The sequence below is a fragment of the Lutra lutra genome, chromosome 4 (assembly GCF_902655055.1).
Source record: "Lutra lutra chromosome 4, mLutLut1.2, whole genome shotgun sequence".
In the NCBI taxonomy this organism is placed as follows: domain Eukaryota; kingdom Metazoa; phylum Chordata; class Mammalia; order Carnivora; family Mustelidae; genus Lutra; species Lutra lutra.
In genome coordinates, this window is record NC_062281.1 from 96,941,708 (window position 1) to 96,947,375 (window position 5,668).

Consider the following 5,668-nt stretch of genomic DNA (forward strand, 5'->3'; position numbering starts at 1 on the left):
GCCAGCAGGGAGAGGCTGGTTATCTCCTCCAAGGACAGGGAGGTGCCTGCTGCTGATGCCGAGGGGCTGACAGATAAGGCAGAGGCCACTGAGGATGCCGCAGCTGGTGCTGTGTCCTGCGGATGGCCAGTCTCCCGCCAGCTGCCTCACACCCATCTACCCTGGGTCCTGCCACCCTGTCCTTGTGAAAACATGGCTTTCACTCTCCCCATGCACACAGCCCCCACACACTCAGCCCATCAGGATGGAGACAAGTCTGGGTGACAAATCCTTTATTTCTCTTCACGTTGCCCCTCCTCTGCGCCCTTGAGTAGTGCAGGGGTGGAAGTGTGTGTGTGACTGACTCTCTTTCCCTGGAGGCCCCACAGGCGATCCTGCCTCCCAGCAAGACAAGTCCTGACTTGACCATATCCTCCCAGGAGGACAATTCTGCTCCTGCTAGGACCCCATGCGGCTCAACGCCGATCTGACATCCAACCTGGAGAAAACACTGGGAAGCAGAAAGGAGGTGCGGATGCCTAGACAGCAAGGTCAGCGATGGCCAGAGTGGAGGGAGGGGGCGCCTGAGGCTGCTGACTGGACACTAAAGATGTGGGGCAGAGGGAGGGAGGGAGGGAGGCAGCTGCTGTGAAGGAAGAAGGAAGGTCCCCAGCAGATGCTAAAAAACCAAACCAAACCAAACCAAAACCAAAACCAAAACAAAAAAACCCTGAGGCTGGTTTACACAAATCTGCTTCAACCTCCCCAGAGTGTCAGGAAGACCCCAAACCACTCCACTCCCCCATTCTTTTCTGACTTCTAATCTATACAAAAAAAGGGGGGGGGGTATTCATAAATGTGATGGTCTCACACACCTCATTCTAGAGACAGACCTCTTCTCTCCAGTGATGCTTTCTTTCCCCCTCGTGTGAATGGGATTGGAAATGGGGACAGTGTTCCTTAATAAAGGGGGAGGGGGTGTCTGAGGAAAATTTGATGTTGCGTAAAGGGAAGAAGATACACGTAAAAAAGCCCTGGTGGAAATAAAGTGTTCAACCAGTCCTGTATCCATTAAAGTAATAACATTGTAGCCTGGCAGGTTTATCACTCCCTTGCAGCCCCTCGGCTTGGGAGCTGTGGCTCTTTTTAAACATGAGAACAGAGTTGTGTGTTGCTGCTCCGATGTGGAAGGGCAGGTCTCCCTGTCCCTCTCCCCAGCCATCTTCCTCTAACCACCCCCTACCCCACCAACCTTGGACTTCTCCCAGTCTCCAGAACCATCACTAAAATTCATTTCACTCTTTAATTAGATTTCATGGAGTAAGGGATTGGGAGGGGTTTTGGAAAAGGCGTTCATATGACCTCTTTCTGTAGAAAGGGGTAATGCTGTTGATAGGGGAGGTGGGACAATGGTTGCTATGGAAACATATTCCCAGACATACAGACACACACTCATTTTAATGCCTTTTTTTTTTTTTTTTCCAGCAGGGGAAGGATCCGGTGCCCTATTTTTAGTGTCAGATTTCAGCAAAACAATTCACTTTCATTTCATCACACACATACTGCTGGGTTTTAAAGTAGGTCACATTTTCTCACCATATCAGGAGCTCAGATCTGTCTTGCTTGAGTAGTGCAAGGTTCCACGGAAGATTTTACTGATTGAGACGAAGATCTCAGAATTGCCTTGGTACAGCTTTCTTTCATCTCTGTTTGACAGGCTTTAGAATAGGCAGAATGAATAGCTGCAGGTAAATTTACATTTTAAAGACGAATGCAAAATGTCTAGGCAATAATAATAAGGGGAGGTATAGAAATTAAAAATGACAAACTGATCTGTTATTCTGTTATCAGATTCTCACTGATTATTATAAAAATAGTCCTTGGGTGCCAATTTCTACACAGTCCATTGGGGAAGAAATAAGTCCTGACTGGTAGCTGTCCATTTTAAATTTTTGATCTTTGTTTCAGTTCGCCTGGGTATGTCAGAATATGTAAATCCAGAGTTAGGGGTTTTCTTTCTGCCCTGTGCCAAGTTGCAATTTTTAAGTGTTTCTGTCTGCATTTCTTGCTTTGTGCTCTCTGCCAAATCTCACAACCCCTCCGAGACTAGAATACCCTATTGACTGGGATGAGTACTAGAAGTTCCTCAGCAGAACTAGCCTGAGGCACTCACCCACGCCCCTGGGATCATCCCAGAGCCTCCTAATTTAGGAAAGGCTACTCTCTAGTCCCTTGCAACATGGTAGATATTAACAAAGCCTTTTTGTTTCTAATGGGGGAGTTACTTTCACACTGATAGACTTCTGGCTTCCCTTCCGTAACACAGAGTGGGGAACTGCCTGCGTATAATAGAATCAAAGGGGACGGCGTGGTCCACAATCTTAAAAATAATAGCCTGATAGAAAGAGGAAGACTATGATGAAGTCATCGAGATATAATACTGACAGTGTCATCCCCAGCAGTAGGAGTTCAGCTGAGTTTTATTCTCTCCTTCCTAACTGTCTTTTCCAAACTTGGTTGAGCACCCATTGTTTTCTTAATAAAAAATAAAAACAAAAGTGATAACCTCATCTGGACTGTTATGTGCTAATTGCTGTGCTGTATGCTCCTTGTTCTTTTGCGTATAATCCTCATGACCACGCTCTGAGCTGGGCATTATGATCCCCATTTAATGGAAGAGGAAACTGACAAGGAAAGTGTTGGCCCCCGGTTACACCAATTGCAAGGGGCAGTATGAGGATCCAAACACGAATTGTCCAAATTAAGACCCAAGTTCTAACATCGTAATCACATGCTTCTAAATAAGTGTAGCTACCATTTATAGACACTAAATCCCAAACACCATTTCATGTATATGTAAAAGTGTATATACACACACACACATACATACATAAGTATACACATATACACACATAAAATTCTCTTCAATTCTATGTCTAAATCTCTGCAAACAGGTAGTTTTGTTTTTTCATCTCTATCCCGCAGTTAAGAAAATTGAGATTCAGAAAGGTTAAGTAATTTGTCCAAGTCACAGAGGTAGTAAATAATGAAACTAGGGACTATTTGAACCCAGGTTTGTGTAAAGCTCATAGGAATTCACCAGGGCTGTGGATTCAGAATGGGGAATCAGGGGAAGCCAATCTCTCAATTAGGGAATAAGATATTCTCTTATATGGATGCTCTATTGTCACACACATGAAACTCTATCAGTTGAAAACTTTTGAGTTTTGCCTACAGAGCAGTCTAGGTTCCCTCAAGACCTTTTCTGCGGCCAGCGTCTAGGATAAGAGGCTCTTACTCATCCTATTCACTAATACTAGTATAGCTGCTTTGTTTATGAAGATGGTCTTGGTGATCTGGGACCCTAAATCCCTGGAGCACCTATCCCCTACAGATATGTCAAAGGGAAATTCATTTCTCTTGTCTTAGAGAGATTAAATTATTAGGTCTACTTTCAGTAGTCATTTTGCCTATCTTAACTAAAACATGAATTGGTATCAGGATTTGGGGTTTGTGGAGTATTGTCATTACACAGTCTTAAAATCTTTGAACAGCAGGAAGAGTAGAAAACTAAAGCTAAATCTATCCAATTTGTAAGATGTTAGGAAAGTGACAAGAGATATGTTTCCTGCATGTGACCTACCATCGAAATTGACTAGCAGTCCAGGCGTTTGGGAACTTAAAAGTGAAAAAGATAGGGACGCCTGGGTGGCTCAGTTGGTTAAGCGGCTGCCTTCGGCTCAGGTTATAATCCCAGTGTCCTGGGATCGAGGCCCACATCAGGCTCCCTGCTCGGTGGGGAGCCTGCTTCTCCCTCTGCCTCTGCCTGCCACTCTGTCTGCCTGTGCTCACTCTCTCTGACAAAAAATAAATAAAATCTAAAAAAAAAAAAAAAGAAGAAAAGTGAAAAAGATAGATGTTCTGAATGCCACCCCACCCCCCGCAAAAAAAAAAAACAACATATGTTCACAAGCAGTGGCTCTAAATTTGTGTTAAGTTCCATTCTGGTAAGTACCATTAAAAACTCTGTGCTAGACAATGGGTGACAACTTAGCGGTTAATATCTAATTAAAGGTGTTGCTTTCCTTCCCAAATTTATGGTTTCAGGTAGCCTCAACAAACTGCCCTTAAACTGGGGGGAGGGAGGGACAGAGGACAAACGCCTGTAAGTAAAAACCTGAGTCTTCACATTCAAACAGCATTTTTAGACAAGATCTTTGGCTGTTGTTCCTTGTGCATGGAACCGATGGAAAGCAAAGGGAAGAGATGCTTACGGAGTTTTTGAAAGAACTACATTCCCAAAGAAACCACAGACCTAACTCACAAAAGCCTATGACTATTCAGTGCCAAAATAACCCTTGTGCCTCCACATCGGCATCTGCAGGAAACAGTTGCGAAAGCTGTGTGAAGGGCTCAGTCACTGCTCCATGCCTCAGCAAGTGCCGTGGAGGGTAATGGACACAGGGGAACCTCCCAGAGGATGGTTGGCGACCTCTTCTGTTTAAGAAGTTGGCCTCCTCTATTCTTGCTCGGCACGATTTGGTAATTGCTATGGACGGTGACTTCTTGGGCTTTCCCATTTTCTGAATGGTAGTTTTAATTGTGGCTTTCCTGTTCTTACTCTGTCACTGTGGACAGAGTGTGGTAGGGGGCAGATAGCTAGTTTTTCATTGGTGGGTTGCAAGATCATGGAAGATCACCTCTGGACTCATGCAAGGAGACTACATACCATCCACTGTTCTTGATTTTGAGCTGGAGGCAGTCCCTTCATAAAATTTTGGTGGTTCTCCTTTTTGGGGAGGTAATATGTCTTGCACATATATTTTGGGGACATCAAAGGGGTAGACTATGTCAGAGACTGCTTAATTGTCTGAAAACATTTGTTTTCCTTGATTCTATAGTAGTGAACACTTCATATTTAGGCGGGCATATGCTGCTGTAAAGACTCCACTTCCCAGTTTTCCTGACTGCCTTCAAGTTAGGTAAGTCCATGTGGTTAAGCTTTCGTCAACTGGGTATAAGTAGTAGTGTGAACAATTTCTAGCCAGTGTTATTTAAAAAAAAAAAAAAGATTTTATTTATATATTTGACAGAGTGAGCACAAGTAGGGAGAGCAGCAGGCAGACGGAGAGGGAGAAGCAGGCCTCCTGCTGAGTGGGGAACTGGATATTGGGCTTGATCCCAGGACCCTGGGATCATGACTGAGCCAAAGGCAGCTGCTCAACAATTGAGCCACCCAGGCTCTTCTCTAGCAAGTGTTCTTAAAGGAAGGGAGAGTTTCCTTCTCTTTATTTTTTCTTCTGTCTCCTGGCTGGAATGAGATGTAAGGGCTGGAGCTAAAGCAGCTGTTTTAGACCATGCAGTGATTTGGGAACTCAAGGTCATGCAAAATTAAGAAAAAGGAATCTGAATCTCTGCTACTGTGAAACACTTTGCAATCTGTGATCTACTTACCTGGGTTCTTTGAAAGAGAAATAAACTTTCATGTTCCTTAAGTCACTGTGTTGTTTTTGTTTTTGTATTGTAGGGGAGAAGGGTAAGAAGAGTTCAACTTCCTGCAGCCAAACCTAATCCTAACTAATACATGTGAAATTACTTCCTTGAGTTATCCCAACTTCCCTAAAATGAACATATTTTGGAGGCTAAAGACCAAAAAATGGCTTAGAGAGGCCACAGATTGAGGTAAACA

At 44.0% G+C, this 5,668-nt stretch overlaps 1 long non-coding RNA gene across 1 annotated transcript; it reads left to right on the plus strand.

The window, feature by feature from the left end:
• Positions 1-380: 380 nt before the first annotated feature.
• Positions 381-5,115, plus strand: LOC125099012 (uncharacterized). The gene is made up of 3 exons (XR_007127005.1): positions 381-530; positions 4,881-4,961; positions 5,073-5,115. It is a non-coding gene; the product is annotated as an uncharacterized LOC125099012 (long non-coding RNA).
• Positions 5,116-5,668: the final 553 nt, after the last annotated feature.